This window comes from Silene latifolia, chromosome 3, assembly GCF_048544455.1.
Source record: "Silene latifolia isolate original U9 population chromosome 3, ASM4854445v1, whole genome shotgun sequence".
Taxonomy (NCBI): domain Eukaryota; kingdom Viridiplantae; phylum Streptophyta; class Magnoliopsida; order Caryophyllales; family Caryophyllaceae; genus Silene; species Silene latifolia.
This window is the reverse complement of record NC_133528.1, coordinates 123,393,279-123,419,294: the sequence shown is the minus strand read 5'-3', so window position 1 is coordinate 123,419,294 and position 26,016 is coordinate 123,393,279.

Here is a 26,016-nt window from a genome sequence, read left to right as displayed (position 1 = left end):
TTCTAGATAGTTGTGTTGACCTGTGTCGGGTAAAACGGTGGTGTCGACCATGGTTCCTTGTCGCGTGGTTCGAGGAAGGATGAGTCGAACTTCGGGGACGATGTTCATTTTAAGGAGGGAAGACTGTAATACCCGTCCTTTTAGGGACCCGTTGACTGACGTTGACCGACCTTAGGGGCATGTTGTAGCCTTTGGGAGTTCGTACAAGAGATGTCTCGTGTCGTGTTAGACTTGGGATGAGTGGTACTCGATTTAGTCAAGGCTACTCGATCAAGTAGCTTGAGTACTCGATCGAGTAGGGGCCACTCGATCGAGTGAGTTGGTTACTCGATCGAGTAGCGTCTTTACATCGGAGATTTATAATGGTGTTTTGTTATAATCGCAAATCATTTCCGCCTCTCTTCTCTAAACCTAGATGTCGCCTTTCCTCTTGCCCTTCACTATAATCCCTTCCTTTGAAGCCTTTGAGGATGCTTATGCCTTTGGGATAGGTTGCTTGAGTCGGGTAGCGGTCTTGATGTCGGATAGCTATGCGTAGGTATGTCATCGTCATCGTCATTGTTGTTGTTGTTTTCAGTTAGGGTTGTAGAGGTTGTGATGGGTTATTGTACTGATTGTATAGGTGGTTACTTGCTTGGTTGATGTCATGTGGTTGATCGAGGAATCGATGCGGTTGGCTAAAGGTAGGTTCGCCTACTCAGTTTTTGTTGGTCGTTTAGTGTGTCAGTTGTTGTGTTGATTGTAGTGTTGGTATGATTGGATTGATTGTGGTATTGGTTGGTGGTGTGTTTTCTCGATTGGCGTGATTGTGATTATTGTATAGCTGTCTGTGTTCTTCGGGGAGCGTCCCTGGCTGAGTGGAGTCACTTGCGGGAGTAGCTTCACACCCTTGATTCGCCCTCTGTGGAACCCGCCATAGGAGGGGATGTGTACATTAATGGTCATGGGTTTATCGCTCGGTATGATGAGCGGGGATTTGATGGGTATGGCTGCGGTCCCCCACTGGCAGGGCTAGTCCAGTGGACAGTCGGTGATGGTTATTGGTTGGAGTGGTTATGGTTCGTGTGTGTGTGCTTGGTTACGTTTGTGTTGTGTTGGTTATTGATGTTGAGTCTTACATCAGTTACTGACCTTGTGTGGTGTTTCTTGTTTGCTTCTGTTGTGTCTTCCGTGATCCCTTATGGTGAGCATTCGGTCTTTCAGGTGATGTCTTGGAGGTTAGCTGGAGTCTCGGCAGGGATGGGTCTTTCACAAGTTATGTCAAGGATAGTTCACATATGGATGACGAGTTCTATCTTTTGTTTTAGTAGTTTTGGTTTAATCACTTGTAACAATTTATAATGTTCTTTTATCGACTTTTGATAATTACTTTCCTCGGGCAACCGAGATGGTAACGCCTTTATATGCTAGGGAAGGTCTTGTTAAGGCTCCTTGGTATATGGGGGTGTTATACGGATCTTCTAGCTTTGCTATGTGACATGCTTCCTGACGGTAATGTTCTTCCGAGTCGGAGATATGAGGCTAAAAAAATGATTAGAGAATTGGGCATGGAATATGAGAAAATACATACTTGTCCCAATAACTGCATATTGTACCGTAAACATTATGAGAAATTATCATATTGTCCGCGCTGCTCTATATGGCGTTATAAGACTAAGTAAGGGCTCCCGGCTAAGGTGTTGTAGTATTTTCCAATAATACCAAGATTCATAAGGATTTATTTGAATGAAGAAGATGCAAGAATGTTGACTTGGCACGATAGTGGAAGGATTGAAGATAGAAAGTTAAGATACCTAGCGGATGGTCAACGGTGGAAAGAGTTAGACGCTAAATATCCTGACTTCGCCAAAGAAGCAAGGAACTTGCGTCTAGCGCTCTCCACAGATGGAATGAACCCTCATGGAAACATGAGTACCCAACACAATACTTGGCCAGTTGTGTTGGCCATCTATAATTTGCCCCCATGGATTTGCATGAAACGGAAGTATCTGATGTTATCTTTGTTGATATCTGGCCCTCGACAACCTGGAAATGACATTGATGTGTATTTGGAACCACTTTTAGATGATCTGAAGATTCTGTGGGAAAGAGGGATACCGGTGTTTGATGGTTATAAGAAGGAAAGTTTCAATCTCAGAGCTATGTTATTGTGTACAATAACTGACTTTCCGGCGTACGACGATTTTTCCGGACATACTGTACATGGGAAAGAGGCTTGCCCATTGTGTGTGTGTGTGGGGGGGGAGGGGGATGTTGAATCAGAATATTTGAAGCATTCTCGCAAGCATGTGTGCAGGGGAAATCATCGATGGTTATGCCCCGATCATCATTATCATAATAAGCTTCACAAGGCGTTTAATGGGTGTCCTGAGCAACATGGGAGTCCTCAGATTTTGAATGGTCATGAAATGTATGAGACAGTGAAAGATATTGAGATAACGTATGGGAAGAAGGGACCTAAGTTGTCTACTCGTGGTTATAAAAAAAACCATATTTTTTACCAAACTTCCGTACTGGCGTGACCTCCCTATTAGACATTGCCTAGATTTTATGCACATTGAAAAGAACGTTTGTGATAATATAATCAATACTCTCCTGAATGTCCCGGGTAGGACAAAAGACAACAAGGCAGCTAGGGATGATATGGTTGAGATGGGTGTTTGGGCTAAAAATAGCATAATAAGGAAGGCCCACTTAATAATATAAAAGGCTATGGGAGGAGTGATAAGGAGGAAGCAAGCCCGTAATTAGGAAAGGGGAGAGCGGGCTGAAAGAAGACCACGGGCCCATCAGAGGAGGCGTCCGGATTAAGGAAAGACGAATTAGGGAGAAATTAGGGAGAAGTTAGGGAGATTAGGGAGAATTGGGGAAGGCGGCCGAGTATGGAAAGAGTTCTTATGGAAATTATATTCCCTTTCCATAATCAAAGTAGGACATATCAAGGGTTCTTACCCTATAAATAGCCAAGGAAGCAAATCAAGAAGGACATTCAACAACACATTCAACAACGCATCTGCACAAACATCAACACCACGGCATTAACACATTCATACACCTAAATATACATCCGTCCAAGATCTTGCAGGCCAGACGCCTAGCGCCGGCAGGATTAGCTTTACGCTTCAATTGTAATCATCCTCCTATTCAAGTATAGTGCAATATTTGGCAGGGTACCGTCCCTCCCGCGGTTGTTCCCACATTAGGTTTTCCGCGTCACCAAATCTCACGTATCAATTTACATTACGTACTTTATTTCTCTACTTACTTATAAACATACGAACGATCATACAATCAACCAACGAATAAGACCGCGTTGACCTTAATCAATCAACTTGGTAAAAAATACCTAAACAGTTTGGCGCCCACCGTGGGGCATTGTGGTCGTCAATCGTTGATACTCTAGATACACAATGGATAAGCAAGCATCGGACGCCGTGTCAGGGAGCAGACAACCATCGCCACCACCGCCCTCTACTCAAAATCCAACATCAACAGTGGCTACACAGGCTCCCGGACACACCTCAAGAATCATACCTACAACAAAAACCTCTCTACCTCCTAGGACTCCTGCTGTCGCGGCCCAAGCTAGACCAGATAAGGGAGCAACAAGTTCAGGCCTCACCCCGCCACCTAGTCCCACACAAATCTTACTCACTGGCGTAGAAAATCTTCATAAAGCCATGGAAAACATGAGAGAGGACCAGAAGAAAGTCAAGTCAAGCAAGAAAAAGAACAGAGAGAGCTCGGGCACGATAGACATCCCGAAACAAAGATCATCACCCCAGCAAGCAGGGCAGACGTGGGAAGGTCTCCACTAGTAGATCTGACACAGGGGCTTCAGGCAGCAGGAATCCACTTCGACAGATACCGACTGAACTGGTAACCAGGTTGGATCTGTCCACGATACCATCAGATGGAAGGGTAACCCCACAAGGGCTGGGATACCTCACGCCGGGTAACTGGCCTACGGCTAGCTGTGTGGAAGCACAGGAAGGTGGCTTCCCCGTCAGCAGCCCCGCCACGATCGATCAGACACTTGGAGCAAGATTCGAGTCAAATCAACAAATGGACTGGCAGCAGGGGACAGTCGTTACAACAACTCCTCTAGCAGCTGGAGCACATCAGAACTATCAAGAGCTCCGATCGGGCGATATTAAACCAAAAAGAAAACAAAGGACCCCATTTCAGAAAGATAACAAATCAAGAAGATTGGAGTTAAAAGAAATACTGAGCAGGGTCCCAGGGTTGCCACCCCCACTCGAGAAAGCAGCACTAGACAGTTATGCCGACTCACCATTCATGGACACCATATCCATCACAGCCATGACAAAGGGATTCACAAATCCAAATATGCCCCTCTTCGATGGCACAACAGATCCCTTTGATCATATAAGCCAGTACGAGCAGAAAATGATGACAGTAACAGCTGTAGGGCAAGTCAAGGAGGCTTGCATGTGCAAAGGGTTTGGATCCACCCTAACAGGACCAGCACTTCGATGGTTTGTGAGCCTGCCCAACAGGTCGATATCTACATTTGCTGAATTGGTGAACACATTTACTCAACAATTCGCAAGCAGCAGCGACCTGTACAGGATCGTCCAAGGGTAGCAGAGACCATTGGAGAGTAAAATACTAGATTCAACAATGAGAAGGTAGCAGTACGAGAGTGCGATGTCTCAACAGCAGTAGAAGCCTTCAGAAGTGGCCTCCACCACGACTCCGACCTATACAAGCAGCTAACTGTGCATCCCTGCCATAGTTTCGAGGTAGTGCAGGAGAAGGCAGCTGCCGCAATCAGATTGGAGGAAGATATCCTAGCCAGAGCCAGCTTACTAAGCACGCCGAGTATTTCTAGTACCTCAGCCGTAGAGAAATCGGGAAGAAAGCAAACCACCAGCAAGAAGGATGAAAGGTACAGACCATATGGAAAGGGAGTCAACAGAATTGAGGAAAATCAGCAACTCCCCACTCTGGCAGAATATGGATTCACTACAGTTATATGAGGAATCTTGAAGGCCCTCAGGGAGATGGGAGATGGAGTCAGGTGGCCCAACCCACCAGTGGGAGAGCAAGCATGGAGAAAAGATAGCAAGAAGAAGTGTGAGTTCCATCGTGATATTGGGCACAACACTGAGGATTGCTACACATTACGAAGAGAGATCAAGCGCCTGTACGAACAAGGAAAGCTGAGCCACCTATTACCACGTGGGGGCAAGCAGCAAGATAAGGTAGGCTCCGCCAAGCCTGCAGACCCACCCGCATGCACCAAAATCATAAACGTGATAACAGGCGGCTCAGACTTAAGCGGGCTGACATACTCAGCAGCTAAGAGACGTGCCACCGCGACCAAAGGAGACAGGCCAGCCAATTCTTGCAGAATTTCTCACAGTGACCTACTAGCGATCAGCTTTGATGAAGGAGATACATACGATGAACGAGAACATCACGACGCACTTATTGTCACCTTATCAATGGCCAATTGCACAGTTAGGAAGGTCTTGGTAGATACAGGAAGCTCGGTCAACCTAATCATGCTGAAAACCATAAAAAACATGGGATTCAGCGAGAAGGATTTGCAGAAGAAGACTATTCCGCTAGTAGGCTTCAGTGGGGAAACAGGCAGCTCATTGGGCGAGATAGTCATCCCAACCTATGTGGGAGGAGTCAACAAGCAAGTCAGGTACCTGGTTATAGACGGCCCCTCCACCTACAACGTCATCTTGGGAAGACCATGGTTGCACCAGATGAAAGCAGTCCCCTCAACATATCACCAGTGCATAAAGTTCCCCACACCATGGGGAGTAGAAACAATAAGAGGAGATCAGGAGGAAGCTAGAGGCTGCTATAAGAAGGCACTCAAGTGTACCGCCAGCCCTCCCGCATAGCAATTACAGAAGCAGCCTGTCCAGGACGAATACATCGAACCCCCAGCAGAGGAGCTGGATCAAATCAACCTAGACAAGCTGCACCCAGAAAGAACCGTGCTCATTGGAGCAGGATGCACGGGAAGCTTAAGACAGCAACTAGTCAAGTTCTTACAGGATAATATGGATTGTTTTGCGTGATCACATGACGACATGTTAGGGATAGATCCGTCCATCATAACGTATAAGCTTAGTGTGGACCCAAAGTGTAAGCCCATCCAGCAGAGAAGAAGAAAGTTTGCAGCTGAAAGAAACAAGGTGATCAACCAAGAGGTAGATAGCTTCTTTGCAAAAGAAAGAAAATAAGGGAAGTAAAATATCCAGAATGGCTGTCTAACGTAGTGGTGGTGCCTAAGAAGAATGGAAAGTGGAGAGTATGTGTCGACTTCACCGACCTCAACAAAGCATGCCCTAAAGATCCATTCCCGCTGCCTCATATTGATACAATGGTCGACGCAACAGCTGGACATGAGATGTTGACATTCCTGGACGCATGGAGTGGATACAATCAGATTAAGATGGATCCTGCAGATCAAGAGAAGACGGCATTCATGTCCGAAAGAGGAATATATTGCTACAACGTCATGCCATTCGGCCTAAAGAACGCAGGCTCCACGTACCAAAGGCTGGTTAACCGCATGTTCAAAGAGCATATAGGAAGAACTATGGAGGTGTATATTGATGACATGGTGGTATAATCAGAAAAAGCCAAAGATCACATGCGGCATCTGGCAGAAACATTCAGCACCCTCAGGGAATACAAAATGAAGCTAAACCCATCTAAGTGCACCTTCGGAGTATCTTCTGGCAAATTCTTAGGCTATATTGTAACTCAAAGAGGGATAGAGACCAACATCGAGCAGATCAAAGCTGTCTTACAACTAGAGTCGCCTGAGAAGCCCAAAGATGTTCAAAGACTAGCTGGAAAGGTAGCACTGAAAACAAAGTTCATTTCAAGATCTTCGAGATAAATGCAGTCAGCATTTTTTACGACATACTAAGGAAAAGCCAGAAATTTGAATGGACCTCGGATCACGAGCAAGCCTTCAGAGAGCTAAAACACTACCTCAGCAGCTCGCCGCTGCCGCCGGCCGGCCGGGGAACCACTATTCCTATACCCGGCCGTCACGAGGTGGCAGTGAGTGTTGTCTCCGGTCGAGAGCAAGAAAAGGAGCGAGAAGCATACTATGTGAGCAAGTCTCTGCTGCCGGCAGAGACCAGGTACACATCTCTTGAAAAGTTAGTACTAGCATTGGTAGTGGCATCTCGCAAACTGCGCCCCTATTTTGAGTCCCACATCATACATGTCGTGACCAACTACCCGCTAAAATCTATCATGAGGAAGCCTGAACTATCGTGGCGAGAATGTCAAAATGGTCTGACACCTCGGTGGGTACGATATCCGTGATGACCCCGAACAAATCAAATCGCAAGCACTGGCCGACTTCGTGTCAGACTTCAGCCCAGCCATCCAAAATCTGGCAGATATAGAGATCCTCACCTTAGAGGGAAGCAAGGAGACAGAGGTCTAGCAGATGCATATTGACGGAGCCTCCAACCAAAGGGGGCAGGTGTGGGATTAATCCTGCGATCACCACAGGGTGACCTGATAGCGCAAGCAGTAAGATGTAAATTTAAGGTAACCAACAATGAAACAGAATACGAGGACTTGATATTGGGAATGAAGCTAGCTCTAGAGTTAGGAGTCAGGCACCTGCGCATATCCAGTGACTCTTTGCTAATAGTCAACCACGTAAATGATGAGTTCATAGCCAGAGACTCAAAGATGATTGCATACTTGAAAATAGCGAAGGAATTAAAACAAAAATTCGCAACTTGCAAGCTTAACCAGATCCCCAGAGATCAGAATGTGGAAGCAGACGCCTTGGCAACTCTGGGGGAAACATTTAAACTAACCGAGCTATCCAGCATTCCAATAGCACACATGCTGGAGCCTTCCATCCAGAAGGTAGATGAAGTAGACAAAGGAGAACTGGAAGATCCACAGAACGGAGAAGGGGCCCAGGCAGTTACAGAGGAAGGCGAGAGCTCACAGTCACCTGATCAAACATCTGAGCAGGCAGATGACTGGGATTGGCGCACACCTTACCTAGACTGGATGCGTCATAACAAGCTGCCAGACGACAAGAAAGAAGTGAGAGCTTTCAGAGTGAAGGCCTCCAGGTTCATACTCATTGATGATAAATTATTCAGAAAATCACTAGCAGGCCCCTACTTACGGTGCCTGGACAAGGAAGAAGCACAGACTGTGTTACATGCCCTCCACAGTGGCGAACGTGAAAACCATGTAGGGGGCAGGAGTCTGGCAAATAAAGCCCTCGGGCAAGGATACTACTGGCCTACAATGAAGGCAGATGCAGCAGAGTACGCACGCAAATGTGACGCCTGCCAGCTCTCAGCACCAATGATCCATCAGCCAGCAGAACCCTTGCACCCTATCATTTCTCCCTAGCCATTCATGGCGTGGGGCATGGACATAGTTGGACCTCTGCCACGAGCCACAGGAAACAGAACCTGGATGCTGGCAATGACAGACTACTTCTCCAAGTGGATAGAAGCAGAAGCATTCACAAAAGTAAAAGATAAACAGGTCATTTCGTTTATAAAACGAAACATCATTTGCAGGTTTGGTATCCCATCAGAAATCATATGTGACAATGGCTCACAATTCATCTTCAACGACACCGAAGGATACTGTGCCAGGTGGAATATCACCCTAAAAAAGTCAACACCCAGGACCCCGAAGTCCAACGGGCAAGCTGAATCCAGCAACAAAATCATCATGGACAATCTGAGAAGGAGGTTACAGGAGTTAGGAGGAAAGTGGGCAGATGAATTGCCACTAGTGTTATGGTCGGACAGAACGACGCCAAAGATAGCGACAGGTCAAACACCCTTCAGCCTGGTGTTTGGCGCGGAAGCAGTCATTCTGTCAAAAGTTCTAGTTCTCACTCACAGGTATGAAAATATGACAGGGGAACTGAACAATGCAGAGATGATCAGAAGCCTGGACACAATTGACGAGCTGCAAGCAAGCGCAAAAATCCATCTGGTTGCCTACAAACAGTCAGTGGCAAGGAGTTATAACAAGAATGTGAAAGTCAGGCTCCTGGAGGTAGGAGACCTGGTTCTCCGAGGGGTGTTTCAAAACACCAAGAATCGAAAAGCAGGCAAATTCGCCTACAAATGGGAAGGACCATACCAGGTAGAAGGAGTTGTTCGCCATGGTGCATACAGACTAATGACTATGGACGGTCAAATCATACAACACCCATGGAACATACTTCACCTGAAGACATATTACTTTTAATAATAAGTAGACTTTAGCTTTCAGAATGATGTACTATGAAAATCCAAATCATTTTTAAAGTTAAAATAAAAATCCGGTAGTAGGCATACTGCCAATTTCACTTTTATTTCTGGTGTCTCTAGCTCTTTTAAAACCTTAAAACTACTATTAGATGGTGTGGTCTGGCAGCGTCCTGGGACCACAATTACTCTGGTACCCCATGAGATGGCGACAGGTACTTCACATCATTTTAATAGATTTTCTTATTTTCAGGCTTCTCTAAGTACATCACTTTGAATCCTAGTGTCTATGGTACTTTAAAAGGATGTCTAGCAGGACTGTCAACTGCCAACGCGGGATGACAAGGCACATGGCTTTCCAACATGCCTAACCTACTTTCTCCACAAGGAGCACCCTCACCAGGCGGACTGTGGAACATACGAAAGGGAGCCTGGTTGACAGCTAAATGTGATTATCCAGCTACCCCTGATACCACCCCCTGGACGTAGCTCGCACTAATCGCAATTAATCAGGGCCCTAGCATGCATGCACACGAACATGGAACGTAGGGATATCTGCGCTACCAGAATCATGCAGCGTCCCATTGGTCCTAGAATGACGATAAACTTGCCTAAATTACGCCCCTTCTGGCTTTAAACGTGATGAACACACCTTGCGTCATGAACAAGGTTAAGTAGTCCAAAATCATGCAAGATACGCCTAAATCGGCCATCGGTGACACGGCACTAGCTTAGTCAGGATCGCCTTTTCAGGCTGACCAGGCTGGTCTAAATCAGCCTCTTAGGTTGACACGGCCACTCCTCCTTACATTGCGGCATATGCCTAAATCAGCCATTGGGCTGACACGGCAGCTAGCTGAGTCAAGACGTCAGCCTTTTCAGGATGACAGGACTCGCCTAAATTAGCCAAGCAGGCTGACACGGCAACTTCCTAAACTAGGGAAACTAAATAACAAGCACACAATATGTAGGCTGAAACCTTGCCAAACTATGACAAGGGGCATTCCAAAACATGGCCAAAATACGACCCAAAGTTTAACCGCCACCTTGGCGGAGCAACCACAAAAAGAGAGTTTTAAAACTTACAAGTCTGCCACCTCTGGGCCAGACTGCCAAAAGTTCATCAAAACATAAAAATACTTAATTATCGGTCACATTAATGACCTCCACCTCTGGCATCTCCTCTGCCTACTGACCTCCCATTTCAGGTACCGCACCAGCTTGCACATCCTCAGCTACCATAGCTTCCTGAGCTCCATCAGCAGCATCCTGGGACATTCCAGCGTCACCCCCAGCAGCTTGCTCAGCCAATGCAGGAGAATTCACCTCCCCGACTTCAGGCATCAACGCACTCATATCAGGACGGATGGGATAGAGCATCTTCAGCTGTTTCTCCTCCTCCTCAATAGCTTGCTGGGTGGGAGCCTCCTTGAGAGCAGCACGCACCTCGCTGATTTTTCCCCGCCAGGTAGCATAGGCAACAACATTGGTGGCCAGGGAGATCAGCTCGCTGATCTTCTCATCAGAGCGCTTGAGGGAGTCAGAGAAAGTGTTACACATCGCTTGAGTGCGAGCCAGCTGATCAGCCCCCTCCTTCAGCTTCTTCTTGGTGACAGCAAGCTCAGTCTTCAGCTCCACCACACGCTCCTTCAGATCAGACAACTGCTGCGCCAAATCAGCAATAGTCCCCTTCAACTCATGGTTTTTGACATTGGTGGCACAGCTGGTGGTCTGCACTATATTGATCATCTTCCTGTTATAAAGTGCAGACTGGAGGGTCTGGGGCAAGAAAGTCAGAAGTCAGCAAGAGAAATTTGAACAAAGCAAATAAACTGGTGGAAGATAAAGAGCATTTACCATGAAGGCGTTGTGCACGTCGTTCTCAGCCATCTCCTCTGGGGAGAACTCCGAAAACGTCTCCTTCAGAGGAGGGAAGAGCAGCTGGTCGATCTCTGGCCAGTAGGGTACCTTGTCCACATTCCCGAAACCCTCTGGGAAATGAGCAGTAATGACTCCGCTAGACGAAGCACGAGGACTGACAGGAGGAGTAGGCGGATGACGAGACAGCGGATCAACCTCCAAGGGCTCGGGTGCAGCAGAACTGGAAAACGTAGGAGGATTCTGGAAAGAGGCAGCAGGAGCATTCCTCTTAGAGGCGGATGCCACGTCAGGGCTGGCAGAAGACCTCTTCCTCTTGGCACTTTGGAGGATGATTTCTAAAGGATCAGCTTTGGAGCCTGCAAGCAGACATCATTTCAGGCGTCAGGATACTTAAAACATCAGGAGAAACAACATGCAAATTAAAATGGTTGTGGAAGTCTTACCAGAAGACATGCTGTGAGCCGACTGAGGAGGGTTGGAGGAGGAAGCAGGTGAAAAACCAGGGAGCAGGTCTGGGAACTTTCTCTCAGATTCAGAGATACTGAACAATTTGCTGCAGGCAGGGATTTTGGCACCGATGTGGGTCAGGTCACAGGGGCCTGCACGAAGACGATGAAGTAAGCTCGTAAGCAGCAAGATAAAATAACTCAGGTGACAGGAAGGCTACTTACTCGAAGTTAGAACCCATTTCTCGAAGATGTAATCAGCAGGAGGCTGGATGGAGTCCTTCCTCACAAAGAAGAAGTCCTCAAACCATTTCTCATCACGGGATTTGGACACGTGTTTGAAGGGAGCCTCTCCACGGCCCCGGAATGAGAATTGACCCCTGCCCAGGGATCTGATGTTGTACATATGGGCTAGATCGCCCAGAGTGATAGGTTTACCAGTGTTCTGACCAGCGGCCAGGGAGTAAAGAAGAACCCTCTAGATGGCAGCAGAAATTTGTGCCATGGCAAAGTTATTGGTAAAGATGAAGTCTTGGATGAGTTTGGGAAAAGGAAAACGGAGGCCGTATCTAAATGGGTACAGATAAAAACCAACCCACCCCGGACGAAGGGCGTCAGCTTTCTGTCCCGGTTCAGGGATGGCAATGTCCACCCCGTCACCAAGACCAAGCAGACTCTTGATCATGGGAATGTCGGCCGGAGTTAAAGCGGAGTCACAGTCGTGGGGATGCTTAAAGAGTCCCCGAGAAGGAAAGGTTGGGTCAAGATTACGGTCAGCGGGTGCAGGGGTTGATAAAGATTGTCGGGTTTTATCCATGATGAAGAAAGAGAAAATGGAAATCAAAGAAGGAAAAGAGGAAGAATACCTGGTGAGGGTAACAATGGAGAGCGGAACAGTGAAGCCGGCGGGATAGGAGAAAAGGAAGGTTGTGGGTTTAGAGAGAAGGAATTTTTTGAAATGGATTGGAGTAAATGAAAGTACAAAGTGGGGGTTTGGATTATAAAGAGGAGAGAGAGAGTAGGGTGCGAGAAAAGAGGAATAGGACGACTGACGTGATGGATTGCATGAGAAGGAGTGTAAAAGACGGCTTAGGGTTTTGGCATTCGATTACGTAAATTCCTTGCTCGACACCTTAAAGCGTACTTCACAAGAAATTTGGGGCAAACTGTTTGGGCTAAAAATAGCATAATAAGGAAGGCCCACTTAATAAAATAAAAGGCTATGGGAGGAGTGATAAGGAGGAAGGAAGCCCGTAATTAGGAAAAGGGAGAGCGGGCTGAAAGAAGACCACGGGCCCATCAGAGGAGGCGTCCGGATTAAGGAAAGACGAATTAGGGAAGAATTAGGGAGAAGTTAGGGAGATCAAGGAGAATTGGGGAAGGCGGCCGAGTATGGAAAGAGTTCTTATGGAAATTATATTCCCTTTCCATAATCAAAGTAGGACATATCTAGGGTTCTTACCCTATAAATAGCCAAGGAAGCAAATCAAGAAGGACATTCAACAACACATTCAACAACGCATCCGCACAAACATCAACACCACGGCATTAACACATTCATACACCTAAATATACATCCGTCCAAGATCTTGCAGGCCAGACGCCTAGCGCCTGCAGGATTAGCTTTACGCTTCAATTGTAATCATCCTCCTATTCAAGTATAGTGCAATATTTGGCAGGGTACCGTCCCTCCCGCGGTTGTTCCCACATTGGGTTTTCCGCGTCACCAAATCTCACGTGTCAATTTACATTACGTACTTTATTTCTCTATTTACTTATCAACATACGAACGATCATACAATCAACCAACGAGTAAGACCGCATTGACCTTAATCAATCAACTTGGTAAAAAATACCTAAACAATGGGTATTAGGCCCGAGCTGGGAGCTAAAACAAAAGAAAATCGGATTTTTTTGCCACCTGTAGCTGATACTTTTTCAAAAAAGGAGAAAAAAGAGTTTTGCGAATGCTTGCATGGTATTAAGGTGCCAGAGGGCTATTCATCTATATTAGAAGCCTTGTTTCATTGCAGGACCTAAAACTTACTGGTTTAAAGTCACATGACTGTCATACATTGATGCAATAACTACTAGCTGTGACCGTTCGTTCCATTCTACCTCCAAAGGTTCGACATGCTATAATTAGATTTTGCTATTTCTTCAAATAAATCAACAGTAAAGTCATTGATCCCGATGAAGCGAAAACTTTGCAGGAGATCCTCGTCACCAGTCTTTGTCAGTTTAAAATGTATTTTCCTCCCTCATTTTTCACTATCATGGTTCATTTGACTGTCCACCTAGCCCGGGAGGTTTTGTATCTCGGGACAGTGTATTTGAGATATCAGTACCCATTCGAACGATTGATGGAAGTTTACAAGGATTACACATCTAATAGGTATCGTCCAGAGGGGTGTATTGTTAAGCGAGCAATTATCGATGAAGCTCTTTCGTATTGTTACGCGTACCTCTCATTGGATGAATTAATTGGAGCTCCTGTGAATCGTCATAGTGACTGGATGAATGGAAAAGGTGTAAGGGGTCGTGTTTCCAAGGATATGTCATCTGACATGCGACATAGAGCTCATACATACGTTCTATTTAATGATGATCATGTCCAGCCTTACAGTATGGAACACCAGAGTTACCTTAAGGGAAAACACCCTCATAAGAACGAAAGGTGGTATGCAAATGAGCGTTACAAGCAATTTAGTGACTGGTTTAAGGATACTATTTACGATGATGACAACCCAACTGATGATTGCTCAACCAGCCTACGACATCTCGCTTTCAGTCCTGATGCTCCTGCAACTTTTTATAGCGGCTATGTGATCAATGGGTACACTTTCTACACCCGCATTCAAGATGAGGCGAGCACAATGCAAAACAGTGAAGTTTGCGTAGATTCTGAGGCAATATACTTTGCTAGTTCAAAGGATAAAAATCATATTTTGGGTACAATATAATATTATGGAGTTATTGAAGAGATATTGGTTTTAGACTGAATAGATTTTGAGATACCTCTATTTCGGTGTAAGTGGGTTGACAACAACAATGGTGTTAGAAAGGATGATTTAGGATTCACATTAGTAAATTTTGACAAGGTTGGAAACAAGGATGATCCTTTTATATTAGCGTCACAAGCAAAACAAGTTTTTTATGTTACCGATCCTATGGATAAGAAGTGGTCAGTTGTTATATCTTGCCATCGTCGAATTCCAGATGATGAAGACGTCGAATTTGAAGGACTTGATCACAGTGCTATATCGCAATTTGGTAATGATGTTGAAAATGTTAACATTCCAAACATATATACACGGGATTATTGATACCGTCGTCAGGTACCAAAAATAAAACCTAGATACACTAACAAAAGCTAGCGGTAAGTAGGGTCGATCTCCACAGGGAGACAAAAATGAGATTTATCTATTTTAAATTAGTCTAAGAGTAACGGGGGTTTGAGTATGATTTCTAAACTAAGAGAGGTAGCAAGAGAAATTGAGCGATAAAAATAACGGGATTAACAATAAAGAAAGAGAACTAGGATTTCGGGTCATCAATGAATATCAGATAATTGCAGCTAAGGTCAAAATCGGTCGCTTGTATCGGTCTAAGGGGTAACGAATATCTCCTTCCGGTCTCAATTCACCCTAAAACACTATTAGCTTAGCTTCCGCCCTAACTAAAGCATCCTAATGTTCACTGCATGTCTTACCCATTCCAACCTTCCGGTCTAGGTCAAGGCTTACCAATTCAATTTGCTAAATATGTCGACTCAAACAGCTAATTACAGTTAATTGCAGTGATTAACAACAAAGACATGATTTTAGCAATAGATCTGCAAACCTAATTAGCAACTAACTTCAACTCATTGAATCCCCTAAATCCTAGCAGGAGAATTAGCTTAACATAATAATGAACAAAGCAAAAGATAAAGATGAAGCAAGAACAAACATAATGAAGAAATAAGCAAAAGAGAATTAATATAAAAGAGAAAAGAAAGGTTACAAAGGTTTTGAATCCGGCAAAAGAACAAGTAGCAGCAGAGATTAAGAGTAAAACAGTGATTAAGAGTATATGAGGTGTGATAAGAGATGTTTATTAACCTAATGACGACTTCCTTATATAGGGAAGTGAAAATAAACAAAGTATAACCTAAACACGGATTAAAACCTTGTGGCAGATAGGAAGTACTCGATCGAGTGGTTTAAAACTCCTCTATCGAGTAAATTATAGCAAAACTTCTCGATCAAGTAGAAAAACTACTCGATCGAACACTATCTAAAATAAGCAATTCGATCGAGGACTTAAAATACTCGATCGAACACTATTCTATTCGATCGAGTGGTTTCCAGCGCCTAATTCCTGCTTCGCACACTGAATTTCAAACGGCTGCCATTTCTTCGTTACTTGGGAAAACAGAGCGTTTCCGGTGGCGTTGGAAATCTAAGAAGACAAGCTTTCATATCCATTTGGAATCACCTGAAAATCGGTTGTAAAACTCGAGATATGGCTCTTCAAAGTAGACACTAGTAATTTGAAGTTCTTCCTTTGCTCGCCTAGCTATCTCACTTCTTTGCGCATCACAATTAGTAGTTTCCAAGCTCCGACTCAAATCAACTCCTAAATGCATGTATAGGGACATGTATTAAGCTTGATTATGCTCCTTTCCGGTTCATACCTGTAAATAATACAAGACAAACCAAAGTAGACAATTCGGGGGACATTTGTAGCTAAAAACTACTAAATATGCATTGGAATGCGTGCAAATGAAGTACAAAATACTTATATAAAATGCACGCATCAAATCTCCCCAAACCAAACCTTTGCTTGTCCCCAGGCAAAATATATGCAAACTAATGGAACGGAAAAAGAAAGCTCAGAGCTAGCTACAAATTGTCCACTTAAACCAATTTAATGCAGCAAACTAACACTCACAGCAAAACTGTCAAATGCAAACGAGTTGTGAGATGTTTATAATAAAGCTGAATCGTCGAACTTGCAAGACCTTTAATAATGGACTCTCACGGGTCACTCTTCTCTCATGAAGCAATGGGTAAGCATATGAATGTAAGAGAGAAAGAAATATAGTCGCTCACCTAAACTACGACCCACATAAACATGCATGCAACTAATATGATAGACAATTCTAGCTACCGTACAAATACATTCCAACCAAGCAAGGTCTGTCACAGCCGAGGGATTACAAAAATATGGTAAAGTGAGGTAATGGGTAAGAAAAGGCAAAACATTTATGGGATATGTAAGGTAATAGTCAAGCTAGCTACCTAACGGAACCATACTGAACAATATCCGATTCTTAGCCATCTCAAAATTCAAGCATAATGCCGTAAATTTGGCATACAAACTCACCAAACCAAACCAAACATACTCCTCAATAGATAATGATAAAAGCATAGGAGTAAAAACCGTCAACAACCAAACTTTTTTCCATTTTCTTTCTTTTCATTTTTTTCACGGTTTTCGGATTTTTCTTCTTTTTTCTTTTTCTTTACGTTTTTTTCTTTTTTTTTCTCTCTTTTTTTTTGTAAATATCACCCTCCTTCCTCCATAAATTACCAACTCCAAGACAGTGCAGCACAAACCAAACTTGACACAATAAACAATATACCACAAAACAATCTAAACTAGCTTGACAAGGCGGGCTAAATCTGGATGTAGTTAAGGGTCAAAAGGCAAATTTGGCTAAATGTGGAGTTAAATGGGTAAAAATGAAAGAAAGGGGAATGTAAGCGCCTCCCTGCATGTGACACCAACCACTAACCCGAATATATGTAGGCAAAAAGCAATTGAATTTCATATACGTACAGATTAATGATACATGTTATGCAAGGAGTAACTACTCACAAACCTACATGAAACTGGTCAAAAATGACATCAGTTTATACGGCTCTAAATCTTAGAAATTATAAGTAGTTTGCCAAAATTTCAGGTCAAGTCTATTCGTTCAGCTGTATTTTAACATTAACTCGTAGATATGCAATAAGACAAAGCTAAAAGATAATTAGTTTATGCAAGGCTTAAGCAAAAAACAATTGAAGTGCAATTTCATCATTGAAATCTACTGTTCCGACTCAACCTATATGCAAAAATAAACGTGAAATTTTTTTATTTAATAAATTTTTTTAATTTTTACGAAATTTTTTGAATTTTATGAAAATGAACAACAATGCATACAGAAATTAAATGTGATAACAAAAATGCAATAAAAACATAAATGCAGATACAGATATGGATGCACAACCTCCCCAAACCAAACCGTACAATGCCCTCATTGTACCCAAAAATAGGGAAAGGAAATGCAAACTAAAAAGGAGAGAGAGACTGTGGAAAACTTACAAAAGCATGCGAAGTAGGGACCTCCCCAAACCAGCCAGCAATATGGGAGGTCACAAACAGCTTCACAGTGGCGTCACAGGAAGCGAATCAAAGCGGAAGTACTCGATCAAAAGGACACAATGATCAATTGAGTGAACTAGGCATCTAAGCAGTTCGATCGAGGTAACAGGGCTCTCGATCGAAAGACCTTCTTTTGCAGGCACTCGATCGAGGAGAAGATATGTTCGATCGAGTGAAATCAGCAGCAAAAGGGTACGATCGAGTATAAAAAACACTCGATCGAGCCATCCACGTTAGATTCCTGCAAAGATGCAATAAAAAACCCGCAAAACTAACAAAACAAGCTAAATGTTCCAGTCTATGGTTTAAAAACCAATTATTACACATGCAACAGAAACTTAAAAGCAAATCAACTAAAAATTTAAACTCCAGGTTGCCTCCCGGACAGCGCTAGTTTCAGACAGATCCCAGCTCGACCATCTTTTCTTCATCCAGCCATTTCAATTAAGCCCAGTCAAAACAGCTCAAAGTACGCAGCAGCCGATCAAATAACTGCGCATGTGCTACACAAAACTGTAAGTAGCACCATAAAATAGCAATAACATAGGAAATTAAAATGAAATAGCATTTAAGTCTAACAAATTTCCTGTGTCAGCTCCTAAAACCATCCATAAAATTATTCTTCCCTCCAGCTAAGGGCGGAATATAGAAGCTCAAATTAACCGCGAGTGGAAAATAAGAGAGCTCATGAGCATTTGACTCAAAAATAACGCGAGTATAATCCAGATGCACTGACGGGTTAGTATTGTGAGGTGAAGGAATCTGGTCTACTAAAGGAGAAGGTGGGTATTTATCCCAAATGCAAGGGACGGTAAAGTCAATTGGGTCAATTGGGTCCTCAATAATAGGTTCATCCATAGTATCGTCATAACTATCCCATTTAACCTCGAGACTGTCAAAACGTTTCTCCTCACTCTCCTTATAGCTAGACTCGTCAATAGGGAAGTTCTCAAAGAGACATTCCCAGTCGTCCTCACTATCTGTGCAAGAATCATGGAGGGGTTCTAAATTATCCTTATAAAAGGGATTATCAACCACACTAATGGTCTCCTCTATTTCTCCGTCATTATTTCCTAAAACGGTTTCTAAGGTCTCACCCACTCCCCCATCTAAGTTAACATGAAGAGAGAAATTGGGTTTAAGAGTTTCAGTAGCAAACCATTCAAAAAATTCTAATACCTCTTTTACGGGGATTCCTTCAAAATCCCACTTACCATTAGCCTCGAGGTATTCTCGCGTAGGGGCATTAATTCCCCTGATGATAGACTGGCATATTTGGAGTCCTGAAAGCATTCCTCGTCTTGGTTCGAGCTACTCCTCCCACCTGTCCATATAAGAACCAAAACTTTCGTTCTCTCTCTGCGACAAGTCAAGAACGAAAGACATGAGAATGGTCTCAAGGAACCGAGGTTCCTTGAGACAAGAAATAGACTAAATAAAAACAGATAAAACTACGCTGCCTCCTCGGCAACGACGCCAAAATTTGATACCGTCGTCAGGTACCAAAAATAAAGCCTAGATACACTAACAGAAGCTAGCGGTAAATAGAGTCGATCTCCACAGGGAGGCAAAAATGAGATTTATCTATTTTAAATTAATCTAAGAATAACGGGGGTTTGAGAATGATTTCTAAACTAAGAGAGGTGGCAAGAGAAATTGAGCGACAAAAATAACGGGATTAACAATAAAGAAAGAGAACTAGGATTGTCGGGTCATCAATGAATGTCAGATAATTGAAGCAAAGGTCACAAATCGGTCGCTTGTATCGGTCTAAGGGGTAACGAATATCTCCTTCCGGTCTCAATTCACCCTAAAGGTGTGTTTGGATTGAAGGATTTGGAGGGAAAAGAAAGGGAGGGAGAGTAGGAGATTTAAAATCCCTTGTTTGGATAGAAAATAAGGGTGGAGAGAAATGAAGGGGGAGGGATTTGGAGGGATCCAATTTCTCTCCTCCAAGCCTAATTAAAATCTCTCCACAATAGACAAGATTTGGAAGGAAATTGTATCCAAACACCCACACCTCATTCCCTCTCCCCTTCCCTTCTCTCCCTTTCTCTTCCCTTCTTCCTCCTCCCCTCCCTTTCCCTCCACTTTTGCTATCCAAACACACCCTAAAACACTATTAGCTTAGCTTCCGCCTTCACTAAAGCATCCTAATATTCACTGTAGGTCTTACCCATTCCAACCTTCCGGTCTAGGTCAAGGCTTACCAATTCAATTAGCTAATTGCGTCGACTCAAACAGCTAATTACAGTTAATTGCAGTGATTAATAACAAAGACATGATTTTAGCAACAGATCTGCAAACCTAATTAGCAACTAACATCAACTCATTGAATCCCCTAAATCCTAGCAGGAGAATTAGCTAAACATAATAATGAATAAAGTAAAAGAGAAAGATAAAGCAAGAACAAACATAATGAAGAAATAAGCAAAAGAGAATTAATATAGAAGAGAAAAGAAAGGTTACAGAGATTTTGAATCCGGCAAAAGAACAAGTAGCAGCAGAGATTAAGAGTAAAACAGTGATTAAGAGTATATGAGGTGTGATAAGAGATGTTTATTAACCTAATGACGACTTCCTTATATAGGGAAGTGAAAATAAATAAAATATAACCTAAACACGGATTAAAACCTTGCGGCAGATAGGAAAGTACTCGATCGAGTGGTTTAAAACTCCTCTATCGAGTAAATTACAGCAAAACTTCTCGATCAAGTAGAAAAACTACTCGATCGAACACTATCTAAAATAAGCAATTCGATCGAGGACTTAAAATACTCGATCGAACACTATTCTATTCGATCGAGTGGTTTCCAACGCCTAATTCCTGCTTCGCACACTGAATTTCAAACGGCTGCCATTTCTTCGTTACTTGGGCAAACAGAGCGTTTCTAGTGGCGTTGGAAAGCTAAGAGGACAAGCTTTCATATAAAATTGTAATCACCTGAAAATATGTTGTAGAACTCAAGATATGGCTCTTCAAAATAGGCACTAGTAATTTGAAGTTCTTCCTTTGCTCGCCTAAATATCTCACTTCTTTGCGCATCACAATTAGTAGTTTCCAAGCTCCGACTCAAATCATCTCCTAAATGCATGCATAGGGACATGTATTAAGCTTGATTATGCTCCTTTCCGGTTCATACCTGTAAATAATACAAGACAAACCAAAGTAGACAATTCGGGGGACATTTGTAGCTAAAAACTATTAAATATGCATTGGAATGCGTGCAAATGAAGTACAAAATACCTATATAAAATGCACGCATCAATGATCATGACGAAGGTATTTGGATTAATGAAGAGACTAACAAATCCAAAAAGCGTTCCCGGCAGCCGTGAAAATATCAACAATCCAATCGAGATATCTTACGTCATTTGTAATTATTGTCTTTCTATTATATATATCAAACTGCTGTTGTAAACTTTTTCTGCTGTTGCAGCGGGCGGGTTAGGGAAAAATCGTATCAAACAAAATGATGCTTTATCTATATGAAAATGATGATTTATTTCTTGGCTGTAAAATCAAACAAAATGAATATAAAATAAAACGGATATACCCAAACCGTTGCTCTGGACGTGTACAGTTATAACTATTACTATTACTATTACTATTACTATTACTATTACTATTACTATTACTATTACTATTACTATTACTATTACTATTACTATTACTATTACTATTACTATTACTATTACTATTACTATTACTATTACTATTACTATTACTATTACTATTACTATTATTACTATTACTATTATTACTATTATTATTATTACTATTATTATTATTATTATTATTATTATTATTATTACTACTACTACTACTACTATTGTTATTGTTATTATCACTGTTATTCCTATCCGAGTAAAACATATATTTTTTTTATATAAACTAAGCTTTAAAATTATGGCTTTAGTAAAAATTATGTTTAAAATATAATTAATTAAATTAAATAATTTAAAATATTTTTATAGCTATTATACGAAAAGAGCTGGTGTTACAATCATCCCACCTTTTAAAAAGTTTCGTTCTCGAAACTTGAAAGTAGAAAATGAAAGGTTATAAAGATAAAGTTGGACTCTTTGAAATCGGCAACCAAAACATTAAAAGGTCACTCATTGCAAAAATTAAAATCCCTTCAAAAGTTTCAAAAATAATTTTCCAACAGTACCAGTTTCTCGTCAAAGGAACGGATGTGTTCTCGTTGCGCATTCAAGAACATCAACATTCCAAATCAAAGACAAGGTCAAAAACCAAATCATTTGCAGACATCCAAAATAAAAATACTTCCAAAAACATTTATGCAAAGTTTTCAAAAGTATAAACCTCCTTCACGGAACGAAATTGCTCTTGTCGTGTACACAAGAGCGCTAACTTTCCCAGTCAAAGACAAATTCAAAACAAAATCATTTGTCGATAAGGGTAGAACAAGTTATTAGACGCCTTTAATTACGACCTAACATCCCATCAACGTTAAACCAAATGAAAATGGTAATCCACTCAAATTTTCCTTTACAAAGGCCAAAATAAAAATAAAAGTTTCATTTTTAAACTAAAAAAGGAGCCAAGTTCTCGAAAATATAACATTAAGTTTTGATAAGGAAATCATAAATAGATCAAAGTTTGTTAGAAATTGAGCAAAATTAAAAGCAACCGTGGTGTAGTAATCAAAAATCACGATAAAGAAGTCTACACTCAAAGAGCAAAAGGGGAACTAAATCAAACTTTCATTTTCAAACATTTAAAATAGGTAAAGTTTTGTAAAAGTAATATAAATTTTTAACAACAAACTAAAAATGATAGCTTGAAATGTTTAGAAATTATACGAAATAAAAAACAACATAGACATCACGATTACAAAGCACGCTAAAAGAATCCAAACTTAACCAATAAAAGAGCTACGGTGAACTTCCTAAGGGTAAGAGTCGAAGTAAAGTCAACAAGGATGTCAAAGATAGAGTTTTTATGAGTTACCAGCATCAAACTTAAAGGAGGAGCACGGCGAAGCGAGGAAGAGAGGTATGAACGGTAACGCTTATGGTCAAAGAAAAAGGGAAAATAGACAACAAGGAAACGCCAAATACTCAAATTTCAAATAACAACATCATCCTAAACGGTTCCGAAAACTTCCTAATAAAATAAATCTCACAACCACATTACCTCCAAGGATCTCCTCGACATAACTAACGCCACTTTAGATCTAAGCTACTCCATGAAACAAAGTACTTCACCATACTTGTAATTCAACAATTCCCAATCATTAAACATCCAAAACGACTTCCACGAAACACGATCAAAACTACTAACAAAGCTATACTCATATCCAACAACGCCAAAAGGTAACACAAATCTATGTATGGTTATCAACATCCTAAAGGTATCTTTTTCCAAACTCACATTATAAACTTCACCACATGTTTACTCCTAAAGTAACGACGCTCAACCTACTAAGCTTTCACATACCAAATACGATTAATAAAGTCAAGTTCCACAATCTTAGTAACATAGGCAACTCACACTTAACACACAGAATCCCACCTATCAACTATACTCACTTTATATCAAGCAACTTGGTATAAGAATCACCAAGGTATGTCTCAACACACTACTTAAGCCTTTACAACAGCACAACCTCTAAAAACCAGGGTTATGGTTTAACCACAAACAAACTCCTAAAAGCCAAATTATCCAACTAAGATTAGCATCCCACAAAAGAAAAAAAAGCTATCTACATGGTGTCAAGGAAGGATAAGCAAGTGACGAATGACAAGTTGGGAGGGTATAAGATTAACTTGCGAAGTAAAACAAAAGAGAGTTAGAAGAAGGATAGGCACCAAGAGGTGAAGAATAAGGCAAGGTACACAAATAATGAGAAAAATCTTCGAGGAAGTAGAAGCATCCTTCAAAAGGTTGAACAATCATCAATCTTCGGCAATAGGCACCAAGATTTGATCGCCACATAGGTAAGCTCACGGTTATTGATCAAAGAGTACGAAAATCATTAATTGACAATCAATAAACATGTTAGTACCTACCACGAAGCATACACAAAGAAACTACCAACTTAGGTCCTTATTTCTATCCATCTCTCATTTATTATTTAAAGACAAGTTCAAATTGTAAGTTTGGGGTACATGTGTGTGCGTCGGGAGCAACAAAGGCTCTGATACCAACTGTGAACCCCTACAAAAACGCTAAGAACATGCGGAATTTTAAGAAATTTTTGAAACATTTAAAGTTTAAAGCGCGGGTTCAATAAAACCAACAACATGGAAAAATATGCGGAAATAAAATTAAGTTTATACAAACGTGATAGTCAAAAATGAGGGAAAATATATCCCTCGAATGACAAGACGATAAAAAGTGTGTCTAAGCAATCCTAGTAAACAGACTACTAATCCGGGGTGCTCGCTAGCTCACACGTCTAAACCCCACAAATGCATCTTCACAAACATGCCATTCATGTAAACATGAAAGTCACAGTTAGTAGGGAGTAACTCAAGGTTCTCCCAGCCACGAATTGTCAAAACAAACATAACAAAGAATTCAAATAGGTAAATCATGTAACATACTTACAAATGACATGAATATCAAAATTCATATTTAAACATGACAATTAAATGAGATGGAACAAGATAAGTCAATATAGCATGATAAAGACTTAACTATTCATGTGAGTTAATTAAAAAATTATGAAAGACCAGAATACGGTCATTTAGACGAAAGCACGCATTTCAAGGAAATATGATATAGATCTAAGATTAGGATTCGAATCATATGAAATAGATGAGTAAGAGATCAATCAATACAAAATACATGAATGGGAATTATAGCCATTACTTTGAAAACCTCTTAACAAACATTGCACGGGACGTGGCTACTAATGTCACATTCATACTTATGGCTTGAATCTCACCATAAGGACGGATGGGAACATCAATCCCGGCGATCATATCACAACTAGAAGTCTTGCATCTCACCTCTAGTATCCGTTAAGACCAAGACTCTTACATTCAACCACATAAGACGTAAAATCTCGTGTAAAAAGACATATGCCAATGACCATAACCAAGCAAGACACTTACTACTCTTAGACTAAATTTCTCGGAAAAGACTAAGATAAAACTCACTTGCCAGAACAGCACAAGTGACCAAAATCGTACTTGCCATAACAACACAAGTAGCCAAAACCGCACTTGCCAAGATAGCACAAGTGATCAAAATCGTACTTGCCAGAACAACACAAGTAGCCAAAATCGCACTTTCCAGAACAGCACAAGTGATCAAAATCGCACTTTCCAGAACAACACAAGTATCCAAAACTGCACTTGTCAGAACAGCACAAGTGACCAAAATCGTACTTGCCAGAACAGCACAAGTAACCAAAACCGCACTTGCCAGAACAGCACAAGTGACCAAAATCGTACTTTCCGCACTTGCCAGAACAGCACAAGTGACCAAAATCGTACTTTCCAGAACAACACAAGTAGCCAAAACCGTACTTGCCAGAATAGCACAAGTAGAGCGTAAATATAAGTCAAGCAATAAGGCATAGCATTATGTCATTTTCACAAGAATACGACTCCTCACAAGTAATTATTTAATATAAATTTTTCTTACTTGTATCATGTTAATAAGCATTTATTTTCATAAATATACATTCCAGTCAAATAAAATACAACAAGCGGTAATGAATAATTTACATTATGTAATATTACAAAATAAAATGCAAACAAGCACATGTGACTAGGGCTGAGCAAAATTATACGATATGGTTTTTTTATACGTATCCGATACGCTATACGAATTTAATTATACGGATTTTCGGATATCCGGTACGGTTCTTTAAAAACTGTATCGGATAAGGATCGGCAAAATATGAAACCGGATATACTGTATTCGATACGGTTGCCTTTTTCTAGAATAAAATATTAAAATATATACATAAGTCACAAAATATCCAATATGTTGGCGATTAAACCTTATTAGTATTAAACTTTATAAGTTATTTATT